The 21,549-nt window shown below is 42.9% G+C and overlaps 1 long non-coding RNA gene across 2 annotated transcripts in view; it reads right to left on the reverse strand.

Moving 5' to 3' along the window:
• Positions 1 to 411: 411 nt before the first annotated feature.
• The window catches only part of LOC116963677, an 86,708-nt gene continuing 65,570 nt past the window's right edge, over positions 412 to 21,549 (reverse strand). For both annotated transcript variants that reach the window (XR_004408353.2, XR_006165811.1), the window contains exons 3-6: positions 8,997 to 9,053; positions 5,122 to 5,306; positions 2,471 to 2,604; positions 412 to 2,002 (exon numbers count right to left, since the gene is read on the reverse strand). This is a non-coding gene — a long non-coding RNA (uncharacterized LOC116963677). The remainder of the gene's footprint in view (positions 2,003 to 2,470; positions 2,605 to 5,121; positions 5,307 to 8,996; positions 9,054 to 21,549) is intronic.

The following is a 21,549-nucleotide window of genomic DNA, read 5'->3' on the forward strand; positions in this document are numbered from 1 at the left end:
GGGGTATGAAAGCCCAGAGGAAAACAACCAAACAAAAATAAAAGAGAAAAAAAAATCATGAAAGCGTTTGAAGCCCAACAAAAGAAATGCCATACAGTGTAGTCATATACCAGCATTAAGTAATTCAAGAGAGCCCCTCCTGACTGTTACTGTCACAGTGCTGTAACAATGGGCTGGCATGAGGGGAGAGGAGAATATATTTTAGGTTTTTGTTCCTTTTTAGTGGGCCATAATTCTGTCTTCAGTTACACATATGCAATGCTGAAGTTCTTCCATGGGGCCTTGGGTTGCATAGTCACCTGTAAATAATATTCCTGTTGAGGAAGCTAAACTGTTAAAAAAGAACAGCACAAGTAGTTTTATTACATTTTATTTTTCGAAACAACATGCGTGAACTCAAAAGACAGGAAAGCAATTTAATTCATTTTATTTCTGATGTGAGGAAGGGTGATTGCCATCAGGTGGTTCAAGCGGTGCCCTGAGGTCCTCCAGCCTTTGGTCCATCCCATTTGAGCTGCCACTTTTCCTGCAGAAGAGCAGCTCTGCCTCCCCCAGAGAGGGAAAGGGGCAGGACTGTGGGTCTGCAGCTGCCTCTGAGTGCACCTCAGCCACCACCTTGCTACGGACTTTATGCAATAGGGGAGAGGGAGGTTGGGGAAAGAGGATCATCTCAGAACTGTGTCCATCTTCAGAGAGGTTGATCCAGCCTAACATGCTACCATTGGCTAAATCTGGAAAACAAGGGATCTAATCAGTACCATTCAGGCTATTTCTTTTATCCTATCATGGACAATACTGATCTGCCCAGAGTATGTTTTCCCTTGGTACAAAACAAAGTATGCTTTCCTCTGGAAATAAATTGCACATTCTTTATCCAGGGAAAGATACTAGAAGCAAACGAGCCAGGAAGCAAAAGAAAAGGAAATAAGAGGAAAAGGAAAGATAAAGAGAGAGACAGGAGGGATGGAGGGAGGGAAAGGAAGAGAAGGAGGTAGGAAGGTGTGAAGTTGGGATGAAGGGAAGGAGGGAAGCCTGGCTTAACCACCTACATGATGAGACACCTCCATCCAACTTTGGGATACCCACTCAGCAGCCACCCAACCCAGGATAGAAGGATTATTCAGGCACCCCCCGTTTCCTACCCTGGGCGCCCAAGGTGCCGTCAGGCCAGGGGAGAGGGACACCCAGCCCTGCTGCAGCCAGCACACTCAGAACCGGGGCAGACACCACACACAGCTCTGCGGCAGGGCCAGCACCTGGAGCTGCCTGGTTGCCCCTTGGCTCTGGGGGTCTGCAGCATGCCGGGGTCTCCTCTGCCTCCGGGAATAACAACAACTGCAACACCCCGAGAGCCTGAGAGACTCAGAGGGGCATTAGGCATGCACCAGGACGTGGGAGTTGACAGCACTCGTTTTTTTAGATACTAGGTCAGGCATCTGAGCACTCGCCCTAGCAACGATCCTGAGGTGACTTGAATTCACCCAGGTCAGGGGAGATCCCCTGCCTGGGCTTCGCAAGATGGGGAGATCTTATTAACTCAAGCTCTGCCAAGTGATGTCTTCCTTTCCCTTGTTGAAGACGACCCACTGTTTGTAAAGCCACATAACGCAGTCAGACAAAGAAGCAAGCTGAAAAATAAGACTATAAGTCCATTAATCAAGGCACCTTGATGGTATCTAGAAAGCCCTCCTGGCTCACAGTCTCTGCTTCTAGAGCTATTCCTTTTTATTTTTTCTTATTAAATGACTGCTTAATGGAAAAAATGCAAAAAATGCAGAAAAGGGGACAAACACTGAGAACCACATTTGAAATAGAAAATGGTAGGCCCTGCACAGTTCTTTAGAAAGGGTACCATGTATCAGTGTTCATGTGAAAAAATCCTCTTCAATGGGAAAATTAATCATCCAAGAAGCTGATGGGTTCAAGGTGGTGGAGATGCATTGGCTGGGGAGTTTAATCTTCAGGCAGAGGGACCATGGTTGCAGTATTCCCTAGTGGGACACTGTGAAAGAGATACACCCCGTCCATCACTGGAAGTTTTGATCTCCCTTCTGAAGCCTCAGCAAACAAACTTAGGGGCCCAGGTTTCACTCTAGGAGCCAGGCCTGTACAAATTAGGCATTGTACTGTATTATGTGCAGACACTCTTTTCCTCATGCCATCTCCCACAGAGCTAGCAAAGTTTGGCTTATTATTCAAACTTTTCCCTAAGGTCTGAATTTACTGAGAATTTTCTTGCTGTACATCTCAACTTGTTTATTACAGGGTTTCTCAATATGATCTCTCCATTTCAGTTACTCCAGCACAAACAAAGAATTAATTTTCCCACCTTAGTTTACATACCCGGCGTGTCTTGGTAGTAGTACAAAATGTAAAGGAGGTTTTAACATAAAAAAAATAAGTTGAGTCAATAGAAATACACTATTATTACATTCCATGTATACAGCTACAAATATTAGATAATGCTTACCTCTGAGAAAATTTTATGCAAAAAGCTGTATATAAGCTTTTTACATAGGTTGCTAGTGGCATTCCTGTGCCTTCGTCAAAACAACGCATTAAGACTGCAACATAAAGTATCCCATCTCATTTTCACTGGAATATCTGTAGGGAGAGGACTGTGATTGCCTCAGTTCTTTTAATGGAACTAAAATCCATTGCTTCCAAATGGAAAAACGATATCATCTTGATTTCCCTTGTGATAGCTACTTTATATAATAGAAGGAAAGTATTATTAGTAGTACCACTGTTATTAAATGAAAAAAATTGCCTTTGTTCTATGGATGATTTTCTGCCTCAGAGGACAACAAAGAAGCAGAGTTGTCAGAGAGGAGTTTGAAACAGATGTGGATTTATTTCCATACTTTGGGCTTAACTGAACCCTGGTATTTAGCATGTACGGTTCTGTCCAACTGGGTTAGCTGTGCACCGTCATGAGGAGCCGAATTTACTCACATTACTTTGAAGGGGTTAACATCCGCATCCTGAGAGAGATTCTCCAGTTCCATTAATTAAAAGGGGCTTTGTAAGCAAGTAGCTATTGTTTTAAAATGCCAGATTACCCTTGTAGTCGACAAAGAGATAAGATAGTCATAGACCAGAGCTAGTTTTCATTTTCATTTCCTCATTTTATTAGGTTTGAAACACTAAGAGTGGGCTGTAGTGATTAGTACAAACAGGAGAGCCACACTTAAAAGCTGATAGGGTTTTTGTGTATCTGTTTAAGCTCCCCAGGCTAAGAAACAAGTCTATCCTTGCATGTTTACAATGCCTGCTAAGCATAACTGACAAGGATTTCCAGGCCCAACTCTAAGGGCAGAGCTCTTGTCCAAGCCTTGGACAACTTACGTCAGAGTTTTGTAATCCGCTCTGCTATACTATCAACAGCCATAAAAGGGTCTCCTTCGAGATAATTCAGAATGCTGCTGCTAACCTCTTCTTTCCTACTTGTGGCTATGTACTACCTTCAGGATAAGCCCTTCCCCTTTTTCACCGTATCCAGCACAAATTTCTTGGCCTTATCTTCAAAGCCCATCAAAATTTTTGCCCCACCCTACCTCTCCCCGCTGGGTCCCGAACAGAGGTTAACTCCCACCTCGCTTCACAACACTACGCCCTGTGCTGGGTTCCACTCACAGGACCTCACCAGCAAAGTTTCAAGTCAAATGCATCTCCTGACACATAACCTTCAGCTTCCCTGGCCCACGGCTCACAGCCCAGTGCACGAAGCCGGACTGAGCCATATTTTACAGTCCTGGCTAGTGGTTGTGGGGCTCCTTCAAAATGGGGGTGCCATGTCCTGGACCCTGCTCTAGGGCCCTGCTGAGGAATTTCAGGATTGCTTCTTCCAGCAGCAGAGCTGACATCTGCTCACTTGAAATGTTTGTGCAACTGCAACCGCATCCTCGCGTTCAACAGGTAACAGGATCTCCAGTAATGTTGGTATTATCAAATAAGGTTTATTATAGTGCAGTGAGGTCTGGGGATTTAGAGATTAGTGTGCAGAAGAATTTATTCTCTTACTTTTCTATCATTTAGGTCAGAGTGTAACCTCGGTTATCCAGGGAGATTTCTCAACATGTACATTTATTATTGTTTGGCATCAGACTCGACAGTCTGATCCTTAGCTGTCAGAGATCCCCCATCTATATCACTTTTTCCATTGCTGGGCAGTACAGTTGATTGGCGCTCAACTTGCAGCTTGTAAAATAAGAGCACATTACTTCACACTGTGCATGTGCTCCTGAGCAAACTCCCAGCAAGATACCACGTACAATGTTTGCAGAAAATTGTTGAGACTTCCCCTAAATGTGCTGGCTGCTAGTGTGGGCTTGCATATCTACCCACCTAATACTCAGGTTTGACAGTAATGTGTATTCAGCATGTCAGGGGTGGTGGTACTTAAAGATACTGGCACGAGCAAGGCAGGTGGAGCCTAGGAGGCTTTTCCATTGCCAACAACAGCTGCCCTTTTTACACAGTCTCTCCCTTTTTTTCTCTCTTTTTTTTTTTTTCCCTGTGTGTGTGCGCGCATGTGTGTGTCTGTATACACTGAAGATTTGCTTCATTGCAAATGCTTCCAGGAAAGTAACACTTCTGTCTGCAATCCAAGTGACTTGTATAAGAGTTGGCCATTGGCACTTCAAACATGATTACAGTTTTAATCAGATTCATATGAGCACCTAGCCAGCCATTTCAGTGGGCTATCGAATGTCTCATTATGGAGACATCTTCCTAGCCACATCAATCAGTCAAACAGAAGCAGGACGCCAATGATGGATGGAGATCTTCCACCTCAGCTTGCGCTGTTCATAATTAAAACTGAAATTAAATTTAAAAGCATAAATTGCACCCGTACACTGTATTTATCTTTTCATTACAACAAAAACAGTTTAACTTTCAGGTTTCCTATGCATGTCATTCATACATGATGGATAATTTGGCCAAAGCAAGAACTAGGTCTGGCACTAAAGCTATGTGAAAAATAGCTATTCTTTCCCGACTCCCTTATATGAGTAAATAGAAGCAAATGATTTATTAATTCACTTCCTGATCCTATTTGTTATGTATTCATGGCAAGGACATGCAGAGGTTCAGTGATTAAGAAAAGGAAAAACTTACCAATGCTGTCTACAGTTATTAATTCTCCAAAATCATGACTCATCTTGTCAAAGGACTTCATGAGGGCACCTGGCTTTGCCATGGCTTTTCTTCTCTAATTTTGTTTGCTTCCTTTGTTTTTCTTCCCTGTCAACAGATATTTGCCCGGAATCTATTTGGATTATAAATGCCCAGTGAGCTAAGACCTGAAATGGAAAGTTGATGCTACAAGTTACTGCCAAAATTAATCTCACCAAAAGCAAACATGACACATCTCTAGTCCCAAAGTGAGACAATTTTATTGTACTTTTATAAACTCTGTCACAATTAGAACACAGCCTTTCTGCCTCATACTTTTCCAACCAAACCCCAGAGAGACCCACTCTACTTTTAATGTTTTTAACACCGATGTCCCTCAGCTGCTCTGATGGTTACTCATGTTCTCCTGGCATTCACAGAAAGCAAATGTATAGTTGAAGGTGTAGTCTGGTGGAGGTACCTGAAGCAAAGGACAAGTCATGAAGTTGCATCTTGTTGGCCCTATTCATTGAGCTGAACAGCTAGAGGCATCTTGATTTCTGAGCCGGTATTCTCAATGGCACTTTTTCACTGCTAGATGCACTCAATACTGCTAGGAGGCCAGTTTTTCCCGTTCTTGGAGTTTACAACTGAGCCTGTAAGCTCCACAGCGAGGGATACTGCTTTGCGTGCTGCCCAGCAGCACGTCCATGATTTTGGGCTGGTACAGTGATGCAAATGGTAATAGCGTGTATAAACACACGCATGTATGCCTGTGTGAGTGAGGAAGATATAAGTACCTAAACACTCTTAAAGTTACCTTATGTGTTTGCTACTAGAATGAATCAGGATTTGCATAGAAGATGGGACCTTTAAATACTGGGTAGTGCAGTGGCAGACAAATCATACCAAAGAGCACAATACTTTCCATTATACACTAATCACCACATTTAAAATTGTTATCATCAGATTATGTGGATGCATGATTCACAGCCCACTCCCTGTCTCCAAAGAATCGGTTTTTAAACAGGCTGCCACGCGCCTACTGCACCTGATTGTTTCATCGGCACATTCCAGCTAACAAAGGCGGACGAGCCAGGGCAGAGCCCGGGACACTGATACACTTGTTCTATCCCCACAGGTGTAGCAGCCTTCTGTTTTGAAAGCTTCTGGGTGTAGGCGTTAAGGCTGCATTCTTTCTTTAATTTGTACTCGCTTCTTTCGGAGTCAGATGGAACGGCAGCCAAGTGAGGAGTGCACAGAAGGAGCGAAAACTCGCGTTCAAAAAGCCCTGCTAGGACATGGACCGTTACAGCAGACCCTGAGCCCTTGATCTCAGCCAGAGGAAGAAGAAAGAGAAAAGAAGAAAATTATATGGGGAGTTTTAACATTAAAAGTTCCCTCCTATCCTCATACATTTTCCGTCAATATTGCTGACAGAGAATATATTCTGTATAACATACAAAATCAAGCTGTTCCATGTGGATGCATAGTTTATGTATAATTGTTGATACAAGCCATTATTTACATGGTAGTATAGCTATACATTCCATATATTTTATATATAATTATTAGAACTGGCCACTATTTATATGGGACTTCAGATGTACGTACTGTTTTATTGTCAAACAAGCAGAGGGGAGACCACATTCTCCTCCCAGTTTACACCATCTCAGGCCAGAACAGACCATTGTACCCATCCAGTCTGACCTCTCGCACTCACACACACTAATTTCCTCAGTTGCACCAATTATAACTCTGAAGTCCCAGTCCCCAGGAGCCAAGAGTCTCCTAGACTAATGCTTGGGCAAGGTGTTGAATTGTCGGCACTAAAAACTGAAGTCACTTATGCGGTTGGAGGACAGCTGTGCCAGAGGAAACATGTCACCTTCTGAAGGGAGGGGCAGGTCACTCTACACCCCATACAGTCACTGCCACCTCTACTCAGGTGGCCCACAAGATTTCTCATAATGAGTCTTGTGACAACCACCTGTTCACCAGGATTTTTATGGAGTTTTACCAGTTTCTTGCAGATTAAGTTACTCTGTCTGCATTGCATTGGAGCCCTTAGCCAGCCAATTAGGAGATTAAATTAGCTCACTGATGCTTACAAAACGTCTGTGAGCAAACTGAGATTCGTATGACAATTCAATTTGAACAGGAACAATTTTTCATGGTCCATAAAAAGTAGTGTAAGATGCGCAAAGCTGACATTCATGACTCCTGCTCATAGCTCAGTACTCTGTGTTTAATTCTCCATGGATGGAGCTAAGAAATTACCCTCACATTTATTAGAGAAAATATTCAGGAAGGCAGATTTCTTGCAGCTCCACCTGTTTTTAAAACTAGTTCAGGATAAACAGAGAATTCGGCAATTCGAGAAAATAGCTTACAAATATCTTCTTTCTTTTTCCTCTTTTTTTTTTTTTTTTCTCTGCCAACCCAGAGTTATGTTATCTTAGACTTATTTTGATAAGCTACCTTCAGCTTTTCTGTCTGCACATGCAAGGAAACAAATCCAGCTCCACTTCCAATGCAAGTTTAGACAACGTGGTTAAATTAACAGCTTGAACATTAGAAAAGAGATTAGGATAATTAATGCCAAGATGATAGAACTAGGAATGTTTTGTACTGTAGGTAGGGCCACTATTTGGGAGGCCAAAAGAGGAGTTTTACCACCAGCTTGCAACAGGTTCTAACAGCAGAGCTTGAAAATGGGAATCACATTCTCCTGAAATGCTAGAGTCATGCTTTCAAAAACATGTGCCACAATCTGGTCCTCTTAACTAAAGTGGAAGCACCAGAAATATGCCCTATTTTCCCCATTTTAACAAGAAGAGTGATTAGATGCCCACACTATTCTAGAAATTTAAGCAGTTCTTTGGATTGTTTTGCATGCTTCAGCTCAGAGTCAGCCAAAGAAATACAGGTTTGACACCTTAAAGAACAGAGTAGCTGCTATCTATCAAAATCCCAGAAATTAATCCAGGGTTTTTTTTGAAATTAAAGAAACATTTTATTTCCTCGCTCCAGGGCCTGTTCAATGCCTTCCCTAAAGACACTGAGATCATGAAATAATTAAGAGCATATTTCTTGACCTGGAATTATTATTCACTGTCAAACTGCCAGGTTCTTTGTACAAAATGCACTACATAAAATTATACCGGGAATTAATGGCACTGGTTATACAGACCCAGTCAAATTTCAGGAAGACAGTTTCAAAGCCAAGGGAAAGGAGAGATGCTTGATTCATGTCTGAACCATTTACAATGTGCTAACTCCAGTGAAATAAGATGGACAGGAATTTTAATATTTTAAGAGGTATTTTTGCAAGGAACAAATACAAGATTTGCAAAGTCCAGCTTCAGAGTACTTCAGCCTTCCCAGAGCATGCAGCTGTAGAGGCTACTTCCTAAAAACAGATGAAATCACCATTCCCAGTCTCATGATAGTGTTGATTTGTACAGAGGTGCACTAATGCTTATCCAGAAGGTCCTCAGGGGGTGCTGGGTAGACCAGAATCTCACAAGAAATGTCAAATTTCTCCAGAGACTCTCCAACTTCCCTCAAAAGGAACCAAAAGATGGGAATTTTTTCATTAAAAAAATGAGTTTGGTTGTTCTCTGCTTGAAAGTGAAGTTTGCTGTTACTGTGTCTGTAACCTTATTTGACAGATGCAATAAAAATAGGTTTTAGAGAAAAGTATGTGAAACAGAGAAGCAGGAAAACTGAAAGTTAGATCTATGGTTAAACCAGTAAGTAGAAATGGCCCGATCTTGAGAAGTGCTGAGAACTCTAGGTCCTGTTAGTTCCCATTCGCATCACTGGAAATTTGATATGCTAAAAACATTTGAATTTACATTTCATAACTATCTTACCTTGGCACCAGAATACAGGTTATCAAAACCTTCTGTTCTTCTGTCGTAATGCCCAACCTGAGAGGACATAAAAAGACTCATGTTCAGAGGACACAGGCTCAACACTCCCCCAGACACCAGCTCTCTTACTGTCAGAGCTGCTCACCCTAAACTAGGACACCTGGAAGCATTCCTTTAATTTGAAAACCCAGACTTTCAGTTCCCTAGTCTCTGCACCTAAATGTGAACCTGGAGTAGAAAACAAGTCAGTCACTGGAGAAGCTGCTCCCTGAATCAGCAGAGCTGAGGCCACCAGAAACATATTCAGAGCTGTTCTCCCCTCTCTCCTCAAAAGAAGGTGCTGGAAAATCACTTCATCAGGGCCATTACATCCCAAAGCAATGTTAGTTTCGTTTGATCTGCAAACTGGTCTATCCTCAGCAATTTGTGGCTTTTTGTGTACCCTTACATCTCCAGCCTGAATCCATCCAAAAAAATATTCCTCCCCCAAAACACACATCCTTTTGTTTATTTTTACCTACCCTTCTGCCTGTTTAGCTGTACACAGCTCTATTATGTGGTCCCTGTGTTTTCCAGGCAGATTTTCCTCATCTAAGGGATCTCTCAAATGAAGGCTATTTGAATAAATAAGGATAATGTAGCCCACCTACCCCAAGCCCCCTATCTATCTTCTGAGAGCTGGCCTTTACCGAGAGCCCAGAGCTTGTCTTTGGACTGCAACAGTCTAGAGGGATTCCTTTACTGGCATGACTAGCTGCAGAGGTTTGCAAATTAATAATTTAGATATACAGGCAAATAAAGCCCAGATATCTTAGAAAAATGCTTCTGAAGACTTCTTTTGCCTCAGAACATGAGCTTACTTCAGAACTAATTTTTATGATCTCCACAAATCTGAAATATAGTTCTGGGAATCCTCAGAGTTCCTAAGTCCAACCATACCAAATTGAAAATTTTGGTTTGTGTGTGCATACGGAGAAGGTGTCTTGGGCCTTGTGGCTGTGACTGTCCAAACAAATACTTCCCTGAGATGTCCCAGCGATCATTGCAAACTGATATTTCACAGGATAGTAGGTTTTGATTTCTCTATCAAAATCACTCATATCAGTGTTGCAAAGCTTATACTTGCAGATGAAAGATGGGGTTGTTGCTGAAAGTAACATTGACAGGAAAAGGTTTTATAAATTGAAACAGTAAACAGCTACAAGCAGGATCATGCCAAGTGATGCTTGGAGGTGGGGGCTGGGAGGTGGAGGGACTCTTTTTGTACTAAGGGCATTGCTGAATATCAAATGGCAGGTATTAGAGTGACAGCTTTTGTTTTCATAGCCTATTGAAAAGTTAACGAAGTAAAGAAGATATAATCATTCAGGTAAAGCAGGATACAAAGCAGGCCAGGGCTTGTACTAAAAATGCATAAAGTTATTTCACTAAAAGACAGAGGCACTTGCCCATGGCAGGTGCAAAACTTAGGCAGTGCTCTGATTGCCTCGAGAAAGGAAAAAACCTGCAGAAAATGTTGGGACATGTTCTAAGCCTCCTCAACAGCCGTTCTCCTTTTTTTTTTCCCTTTCTTTCTTTTTTTTTTTTTTTTTCTTAACTTGTTGAATACTTTAGGTCGTATCTTTATTGTCTGCCAGCAAAGGCTGTGGTTTTCAGGGCTCCAAGCAATCGGGGAGGGAGAGCACACACAAAAATCTTGAGTGGTTTAGAGAAGTTTCTGAATCAGGAGATTTCTTTTCATGACGAAGATGATATGGCAGAGCTTTAAAGTATGCGTCTGCTGCAAACCAGAGAAAGGACAATATTTGAGGCTGACTCACATCTGTCTGACTCTGATCATGAGTTGAAGGAAAAATGTCAACCTCACCTCGGCTGCCACTTGAGAACTCTGAGTGTTTGGTTTCCTTGGTTTCCCCTTGCTGTTGGGTGTTCAGGCCTCTCTGCTTTTGAGACACGCTTGCCCCCATTGCTGTCAGCGTGTATCCGTATTGCCATCTCACAGCACGCCTCGGTTTGCACCAGCTTTCTGGCCTCCTCACCTTCCAGGGGGTAAGTTAACCCCCTTGCTGGGGAAGCCAGGGCAGGCGGGGAGCCAGGGTTCGGCCCCTACGGGGGGTACCAGTGTGAGCTGGGAGCCACCGCCGTCCCCATGGTGTGGGTCGGGCCCCCGCAGCAGGTCCCTGCCAACGGCTCAGACCCACACAGCTCCCCGGGGGGGTCTGAAGAACCGGTCACCTCCAGCCAGACCCTCTAACCCCCTTGGCTTCCCCCAAAAAAAAGGGCCCAAAGCTGGGGCCCAAGAGTCGCCATGTGAGATGCTGCTCACCCACCCCCCCCAGCCGGCCAAGCCCAGCTCTCACACACACTCGGCAGAGACCACAGCCAACACCGGGAGGGCATTTTTTGTTCAGAGCAGTGCCTATAAAGCAAGGACGAAAGGGCACACTGGAAGCAGTGGAACCTCTTGCAAAGCAAAATCCTTAAGATTTGATGAATCATCAAGTGAAGAACCTCTCAAAGCTGCCAGAAAACACAGAAACAGACAAAGGAACTGATTTGATATCAGAGTCGTCAAGAGATGCCAATTTGTTTGGCCAAACCCATCACTGTGTGATAGCACATTGATATCTGTTTTGCTAGCTGCCTTCTTTTGAAACGATTAGAGACTCCCACTGAAAGCCAGAAGCAGTGGGGATCGAGTTTAAAGGAAATTACTAATTTGGACTGGAAATTGAAAGTACTTAAAAACAAGTTCAACTTCTCACTATCATTGGAGAAAAAAATGGAAGCAGCCAAATTTATGTTATACTTTATTGCTCAAGCTCGGCAGTACCTGGAAGACTCAGAAGCAGGCACTGACCTGCATGCATTTTTCCAGTCCCAGCCCTTGATGATATGAGTAAGAGACAGGAAAACAGAAGAAGCTTTGAAAAACACAGGCTCAAAGGACAGAATTGCCTGAGTGAGTCGGTTTCATCAGCAGCTGCCACGCACCAAGGACCATACAATCTAGCAAACTTCCTTGCAGAGCAGATGGCAGAGGCACTTCAGCCAGGAAAAAAATTCCCTCCTGGATGTAGTTTTGTTTGTTTGTTTGTTTATGTGACTGATCCCCACGCACGAAAACACACACCTGTCTCTCTCTCTTCCTCCCTTGTGCACACAGCCAGGGGATGATTTGTGTAGGAGAGCCCTTCGGTAACGCAGCTCCTCCTGTCCCAGCAGCTCCTCGCTCTCCCTGGAAGCCACCGAAGCAAATGGATCACCGAGTGCTTCCCCAGAGAGAGGAATTTTGGTGCCTACAGGTAGACGGTGTGCAGGGGAGAGGCACGGTTATTGCAGTGGTTTCCTGTTAGCCTGCTGTTCACCAGCCTTCCAGGCACGCTCCTTTCCTCACAAGGCAGGCCACAGCACACTTGATCTTTCCACATCAAACCCAAATGCTTCTTGACTTCTACCTCCCTGCCATCATTTTCCCCTCATTTCCCATCCCGAGTTCCTCTCTGCTCCAGGTGTGTGTTTTGAAATAATTCACCGATCACAGTCTCCCTCTGTGAGCCAGATAAGCCATAGGGCCAAGGGAGAAAGAGATCAAAAATACCACTTTTCTTTTGGCAAAGCTCTACAGCCTGCAAGCCTGTAGCTACCAGCCGGCTAGAAAGCAATTGTGGTGACTGCTTGGACTTGGGCCGTCTGTCATAAGCCAAGGGCTGTAGGTGAGAACAGAGCTTCAACGTAGTGCAAGGAGCAGCCGGTGGATGGAAAGAGCTTGGGCAAGTAAAATGAGAATAAAGGCATACAGCCTACAGTCATGTCTATTTGAGGTAATGCCTATTGAGTAGACCTGCATTCCTGTAGGTCTACTCCATGTAAGATTCTTGTAGATGTAATGTTTGGTCAATCTGGGGCTTCAAACTCCAACACTTTCAGATTCAAATTTAAAGACAGTCACAAATCCAGGGGAATACAACTTTATTTGGCCAACCTCATTGGGATAAGCATTTAAAACAAGAAAACACTTAAAAAAATGCGTTCGTGACTATCTTCACAGCAGCTGATCAGCAGTATGAAAAAAGGCAATAATAGACTACCAAAAAAGATACATAATAAATAACGACATGGAAGAAAACTAGTGGAAATGGCAGAAGAACTTGAAAATTTTGGAAATATACTGGCTGAGAACAGGACATCAGTGAAAGCCCTGTTGGCAGATGAGAGACAAAAGTGTCCATAACTCTAAAGGTCTCCCGTCACCTTTGTACTGAACTCTTTACAGAGTTTACACTATAAGCGTAAATAAGATGATACGTCAGTGAGGCCTGCTCCAAGTGAGGAAGATGTGAACCCTCACTGATAGCAAGGGATTTTTCCAGCACAAAGGAGCATAGCTTGGCAGAGGAAACATGAGAAAATACTGGACTCGGAATTACAGTGTGATCCAAGATCTTCTCAGAGCAGGATCTCTGTCCAGATTCCCAGCCTGCCTGTCCACGCTCAGTCACTTCGGCCAAGGATTATTTTATGTCAATAAATTCAGCTCTTTTCCAAGGAATAGGAAATTCATCCAGTGTGGATGAATTGGCTGATATAAGAAAGGAACAGCTCCAGAGAAAATAATTCTAATTACACTGTAGGAGGGGCAACACAGGCAAACAGTAGAAAGTAAAAAACTCCAGGGAAAAGGAAAAACTGATTCCAAAAGAATAAACCCAGAAGAGGAATATGTATCTGATGTGTCATCAGTGTACTTTGCACTTCTCTAAGATGAGGGATAAAGATGTGACATGTTAACATGTTGTTGCTTTCCTCTGGGATAAAGGGCATACCACATGTCAGGAATCTCCCATCCTCTAGCAAAGGACTGATACCTGCAGAGACCACACATTCCACCTGACTATAGGTAAAAACAGAGTATCTGATTTCATTTTTTAGCAGAAACTGTGATTCTAGAACTACTCTATTTTTTTAAAGCAAGGCAGCAACCACTTGTGCCTATTATATGGGGAGAAGGAAATTCCAGGAAAAAGCAAAGCAAAAAAAATTTCCTCATTTTAAGTTATAGACAGCCATCAAATCACCCAGATACTGGGCCAGTAGGAAGAAGGTATTTTGAGCTGTATTTAAAAGGAAAAATAGACTTTCTCAAGCTATTGTTCAAAAGCAACCTGAGAGGACTGAATTTTTCTATGAACAGCTGATCTGACAAATTTTTTACTACCGAAAGTGGCAGGTTACTCCTGAAATTTCCCCGGCGTAGTGCTCAAATCTGAGGAAAGGTTTTTGCAAGAAGTCTTCTCCACTCCACTGAGAGCGATTTTAGCACTGGTTTGTCCTTGAAGCCACACTTTATAACTAAAGGCCCAAATCAAACTGGCATCTGAAGAGTCCTCCCCTGATTTGCTAATCTCTGACTGCTATATTGCAGGGATGAAATGTCACCAAATGGACTAAAAAAATATATTAAAAATTGTTTTATAATTATGTTGGCAGCACGTTTACCGCAATTAGGAGGAAATTGCATTTAACTACATTTTATGGGTTTAATTTTCTGTTCAACTAATGCAAGTGTTTTGCTATTGTTAATTCTTAACTTTTAGTTCAAATATTTAATACCAAGGGAGAACAAATTTTTTGAAGAGCCTCACGGGGCTGATTTGTTGTGTATATAATAATGAGATCAGGCTGTTATAAAATGAAGGAATTCCTTATTAAATAGTCAGCTTTACTGATCTTAATTGCAAGCTGCATCTCTACATGGCACCTGTACATTCTGATGTGTTGTCATAACCCTCAGAGCTATGTAAACAAGCAAGTCCTGTCGTGTTGCTGGCTGACTCCAGCAATCACAGAGACAGACAAAGTGATCTCCAAGGAGTCAGGCATACATACGTACATAAAAAAAGAGAAGAAATAAAGTAAAAAATAGGAAGAAGCAGTGGCTAAGCAATAGGACAATTTTTCAAATTATATGTGTTTAATGGGGAAGAAGGTGAATCACTTCAAAATTCAAAACAAATGCAAGATGAGCACATCTGAACAGCTAAATTCCTGATTCCAAACCCAGCTTTCACAGGTGCTGGGGGATTTTGGTTTCCAGAGAGGGAAAATTAGCACCTCTGGGGAAAAGCCCACTTCAGTGTCTACACTTTTTTATCCTGGTTTAAGACTGGGGCTCTCCTACTTTCTTGAGGCCAATTTTGAAACATGCAGCTCTCAGTAACAGTTTCTCTGGTTCATCTACAGGTTTTTAAAATGAAGATTTATAAGTCAGTGCAGCGCTAGTAGGAGTATGAGCAACCAGACTCTTAGCTGGCATAAATCAGCATCATTCCACCAAGGCATATTGTGCAACATTGATTTACACCAGCTATGAAATTAGCCCACAGTGCTCTGCCATGAAAAAAATATAACTCCCGGCAGCAAAGAGGTGAAAACCTTCAAGCTAGCCTGATATTTATCTGTCTGGACGAGACAGATTTTGATCACTGTCACATTCCCCTTTCATTTATCCATCTAGTGCTGCTTGGCTCCTGAGGTGAAATTTTCACAAGAGGCTAATATTAGACTAAACTGCTTACAAAGTGGGACCAGTGTGAAGCTGAAGCTAAGTAGTTTACAAAATCTAGAAAAAGTCTGCTCATTCCCAAGTTACAATATGTACTGGGTTGCTTCTGACAGAATGTGATGCACCCAGAGGAAAAGTAGACTTCTCAGGAAAAGATGGATTTTCAGGAAAGACTGAGACTGGTGGTGTGTCTGTAAGGGGATGACTGAAAGAAAAAAAAAAAAGGAGAAATTTTGCCTGGTCATCTCTTCCTGAATTTCAGCTGGACTCTTTATGTCTCTTTGATCATTCGCATCTAAGCTGGTAATATCTCTGTGACATTGTCTCAACCCCTTGTGATAGCAGCTTTGAGCTCCAGAGAAGCACAAAACTTTAAGAAATAAATATCCTGTATTTTGCACTTCCTTTATCTGCAGCACTTAATAATCCAAAAGTACCTCTTAAACAGAATTAAAATATTGAGGCTAGCATGAACGTTCTGACTCCTCTGGCTCTAAGGTATCCACTGCAACACATGCTTTCATTTGATCAAGCCATCTGCAGCAACAAGGAGAAACAACTTGACTCTAAGTTCAGACTTTGCTTTGAAATAGCCAAAGATTTACCAGAAAGCAGTCTTTTGAATCAGCCACAGTGTTCTCAGACACTTTGAGAGTCACTGGCAAATAAACCCTTTCAAACAGTGATTATCCAAGCCTTGCCAGCAATATCTGTCTGCAGCACACTTTCTTTTGCCGCACCGTGTGATCAGAGATGAGTTTCCATAAGTCATTTTCTTATTGATGGACCTCAGAAATGATGCCTTCACCACTCTTTTCTCAGACTTTCTTGATAGCTTTTTCTCAGGGTCAAAACTCTTTAGCGCATGCACAAAACTAGACAGTGCTAGCAGACGCTGCTTTTCCTTTCAGAGTTTCACCTTCTGCTTTGTTTTTACCCAAAAGGCAAAGCAAACTACAAACCAACAGTTTGCTGAATGGAGACGCCGACAATGAGAGGTGGCTTCAGCCACATTTCCAAGCCCATGACACCTTGCAAGCCCTCTCTGAGCTCTGCTGCACAGCTGTGCACACCTGCAAGGTGGTGTGCAGCTCAGGGAGGTGTACGTGTTAATGTGAGTGCCCTCCTGTGGTACTGTACTGTCAGTTGAGGCTTAGGAAAGAAAAGCCACTTGTTACCCTGCAATAACCTGTTCCTGCAGAAAGCATCAGGTTTCACAGCAGGTTAGCTTCCCTGTACTGTATGTGCAAAACAATTAGAATAAGCTGTTGGAATCACCCTTGGTAAAGCCAATCTGGAAATGCTCCTAAGAGCATGGGAACGAAGCGATGAAGCTCTTCACAGTGTTGAAGCTGTATTGAACAATGTCATTAAGGGCTGGGTTCAGCCGCAGTTGTGAGTTATTATGGTTTGTTTATTGTTAGCATTGTCTAGCCAGGCCTTTGAGGCGGATGAGCTTAGTGTGTGAATGGCAGCACCTGAGTGAGAGTCACCAATGCCATTCACTTCTGATTTCAGCAAAACTGTGCTCTTAGGCAGTGGATGACAGGGGAAGGAGGCCCAAATGTGAAAACAGCTTCTAAGCAAGGAGAACATCAAAATTCCTCAGTTGACTGTGATACCCTGAATTAAGCTTGGACAATCTTGTAGCTGTTTCTCTAACTGAATGTAATGGCAGCAGAAGCAAGCTGAGGTGAAACAGTGGAGAACTGGGCCATGTGCTTGAACACCGCTTCCTTTTCCCCAGTATGGTGGGAAGCCACCGCACAGTCTTCCTCAACAGAAGGCTGCTTTAGCCCATGGACAAAGTCCCACCAGAGCCTTTCCCCTGAGGCTGACTGGAGCTGGAAGGGAGGAAACTTGAACAATTGCAAGGCCTGGCTGTGACCTTTTGCCTTTACTTCTGTCACCTGCTTTGGAAACCAAGGTATTCAGTTCCCCTTCTTTCAGAAAAGCAAAATTGCTCAAGTCTGGATCAATGCTTTCCCTTCCTGATCTTTCCACCCACTTGGGTTGAGGGTGGCTCTAAATTTTGGTTTACACCTTGGGAAGCTGCAGAGGAACAATCACGTCTGTTCCCTTTCCTGGGACCTCTTGGTGACAATGCTCCTAATGTCACTTGTTCAACTGTTCACCTTTTCTTTGTTACCTACAGTCTTTTAATCCATGCCTCAAATCAGAAATCACAGTGAAAAGGTTGGACGTCCTTAGTCAACCATGTAATAACTCCATTTCTCTTGTTTTGATAATAATTTGGGGCTTTCATCTGTAGCACAATGCAGTTAAGAAGGGGGGGGGGGGGGGGGGGAGTTGGTATCTTACACTTTTAGTCAATTTAATTTTAATTCTTAATCTCAGTTCTCTGAGAATCAGGGCTGAGACCTGGAGCTTTCACTACTCTTAATGACAGTCTGTGTGAAAACCACCCCGCCTTTTTCATATCTTCCTTTGGATATTGTGTCAAACTTTCAGAACCCAGGTTTGAAAATGTTGCCCATACCTATTTACTCATCCTTGTAATTAGATAACAGTGATGGGAGGAGTTCATCTTTCTTTTACATGATTCAAGTAAGGACATGTCCACTACCTTTCTCTGGAAATTACTCAGCCTAATAGCCTTGCTTTTCAAATGTTATTCTTGACAATCAGATGACTTAAAAAGATTGCTCTCTTTTCGATTCAAAAGACATTTCATTCTCTCTTCCTAGCCTTTGTGAGAAGCATCACAGCATTTGAAGGAAATATTAGACCAATAAGTCTGGATTATGAACTCCATGGAGCAAGTTTCCTGACATTGCCTTGCCAAAGTATCTTAAGAGTGATTTGTAGAGGTTGCTTTAAAACTATTGTCTATTGTGTCAGATCTTGATCTACCCCTTCATAGCACTTTTAACTTTCCATTAGGCCTGGGAAAGGGAGCGGCAGTTATTGGTTATTTTGCCGCATATATTAGGATACAGAGATCCCTTCAGGACCTGACTGTAATGTTCCTTACCTGCTTCATTTCTAGAAAGCTCCCAGATGGCAAATGATGTATTTTCAGTCACTACCAGGCTAATGTCACTTTGAACAAGTGACCTAGAATGGTATCTCATCATCAATCCACTGAGCCATCCCGTCCCCATAAATACAGTTTCACTTAACAAAATTGCATTTGCCTAGTAGTTAATCCAGTTTATGTTTTAATCCCTTTTGGTATTTCAAAGAAAAAAAAAATCAAAGCAGCTAAATATTGAGGAGTTAAAATTTGCAACTTAGAGCAAAGGGAGAGGAGAGGAGAGGAGAGGAGAGGAGAGGAGAGGAGAGGAGAGGAGAGGAGAGGAGAGGAGAGGAGAGGAGAGGAGAGGAGAGGAGAGGAGAGGAGAGGAGAGGAGAGGAGAGGAGAGGAGAGGAGAGGAGAGGAGAGGAGAGGAGAGGAGAGGAGAGGAGAGGAGAGGAGAGGAGAGGAGAGGAGAGGAGAGGAGAGGAGAGGAGAGGAGAGGAGAGGAGAGGAGAGGAGAGGAGAGGAGAGGAGAGGAGAGGAGAGGAGAGGAGAGGAGAGGAGAGGAGAGGAGAGGAGAGGAGAGGAGAGGAGAAACTTGTTTTATATGACAAAGAAGATTACAAACAACCAAGATATCTCCCTGTAAAAACAAATATGACTGATCCTTTTTAGGGTGCTATTCCTATATATATTTGTAAAAATCAAAAGTCTGAGTGACCTTTCAGATTTGAGTATAAGCAGCTTGCCCAGAGAACTGAACAAGATTTTGCCAAGTCCCAGGAAAACACTTGAACCATCAGGGTCCTGCTGATGGTTATGGGATTTTGAAAAAGCATAAAGAGTGATGTGCTCAGACACTGTGGGTCAAGTTGTTGGACTGGGGGTTTTTGGAGGAGGTGGGAGAAGGTGTAATTATTCAATAAGATGTGCAAGAGAGAAAGAAGAAAATAAAACTTCAAGGATTTTGAGCACGATGCAGATATTAATAGGGCAATACAAGACCAGTTTGTAGCATAAGCAAATACAAACATATGTGATATGTTTTGATAAACAGGTAAAAATGCAAATAATATTTTACAGTATATTAAGTAGAAGGCACAGGAAGCAAGATATCTCTGTGAGCTATCTACCCGCTGTACCAAGTCTACTTCATAGAATTACTTTCTAGTATGATGATAAGAAGCCCACAAAAAATAATTCTGGGCCTCCCAGGAGAGGACAGGTCATACCTGCCATTCCTCAATCCCATCCAGCTGTTTCTCCTTTCTGCACTGGAAGTGTCTGTGATGTTTGGTCTGCCATTATGCTACTTGCACATCTGTGAGAAAACCTGCCCTGCCCTTAATCAGAGAAGTTTCAAAATATTCTTGAGAAACACTGACTCTGTGGTATTGCAAAAGGGAACCATTAAATGCAAGTCACCATCTCTTCCCTTGTATGCTGGAGGATTGTGTTGTCATAGTTATCTGAGAAATGTTGGTTGGAGGGAAAACCTCTGGAGGTTTTCTAGGTCAGGTGGAGACTGTGGTCAACACTAGGTCAGGTCAACCATTGCTTTTCTAGATGATTCTTGAAAACCTCCATAGATGGAGATTCCACCACCTCTTCACATACGTTATTCCAGAGCCACACTACCTGCTGATGAATAAACTTTTCAAAATTTTCACTCTGAACCTCCCTACTCACCACTTGCAATTATCTCCCCCTGAAAGTGTAACTATTTGCTCCTGCAACTAACCTAGTTGTCTGAAAAGAGCTTGGCTCTATATCTTTATATTTTTCTTTTCAGAAATTGTAAGCTACATTTGATCATCCCTTTTTCTTCTCTGTCGAATGAAACAAGCCCATGTCCCTCAGCCTTCTCTAAAAGGTCGTGTGCTCCGCATCCCTAAGGATCTTTGTAGCCTGCCACTGGACCTTATCCAGTTTCTAAGTATCTCACTTTAACTGGAGAAACCAAATCTGTCACAGTATTGCAGGTGCAGCCTCATCATTGCTAAGCAGAGATAATCCCCTCAATCTGCTGTGCAAGCTCCTCTTAATGTAGTATGTGGTTTCCCTTTTTTACACTGAGAGCACATTGCTGGGTTATATGCAATTTGGCCCCTGTCATAACCCGCAGGTCCTTTTCCACAGCACTGTTTCTCAGCCAGTCAGTTCCCAGCCCGCACTCACGCAGAGGGTTTACCACACCCCAGGTGCACAACTTTGCACTTCATGCAGCTTTTGTCAGCCCAGATTGAAAGTTTCTCTTTGACCTGGCAGTTCTGCCACACTGCATGTCCACCACTCCCCCTGACATACCACCATCCACAAATCCCCAGAGGATGCATTTTGTCAAATCAACCAGGTCACTGATGAAGATATCAAACAAGTAGTCCTATTATCTGCCCTTTGGGTATGATACTTGTTGTTAGCCACCAAGCTGACCTCAAGCCATCAATTACCACCCTTGGAGCGTGTCGATCCTGCTAATTTTCAACTCTTCTAATAATCTACCCATCCCACATTGCCTCAAACTACTATTGAAAATGCTGTGGGAAATGGTCTCAAAAGCCTTTCAAGATATATTGCGTTCACTACTCTTCATTCATCCACAGTCCTTTCATCATAGAAGGCAATCATGTTGGTGATGCATGATGCCCTTGGTATTTCCATGTCCACTGCTCCTGATTAAATTCTTATCCTTCATGTGTTTGGAAATGGAGTCTAGGAGGATGTACTACATGATTTTTCCAGACACTGAAGTAGAGCTGACCAGTAGTTCCCCAGATCATCCTCTTGTCCTTGTAAAGATTAATTTAATGTTAATCTTTTTCTAGCTATCAAGAACCTTCCTCAGCCACCATGATTTGCCACTGAGGACAGACAACAATCTTGCAATCACGTCTGCACCCTCAACACATTCAGATGTGTCCTGCCAGCTTCTCCCTAACACTTTGCTCCCCTGCTGTTGGCTGTCCCTCCCACTCCGATCTATACGAGTACACACAGAGGTCTGGGAG

This window comes from Tyto alba, unplaced genomic scaffold (assembly GCF_018691265.1).
Source record: "Tyto alba isolate M040663 unplaced genomic scaffold, T.alba_DEE_v4.0 Super-Scaffold_27, whole genome shotgun sequence".
In the NCBI taxonomy this organism is placed as follows: domain Eukaryota; kingdom Metazoa; phylum Chordata; class Aves; order Strigiformes; family Tytonidae; genus Tyto; species Tyto alba.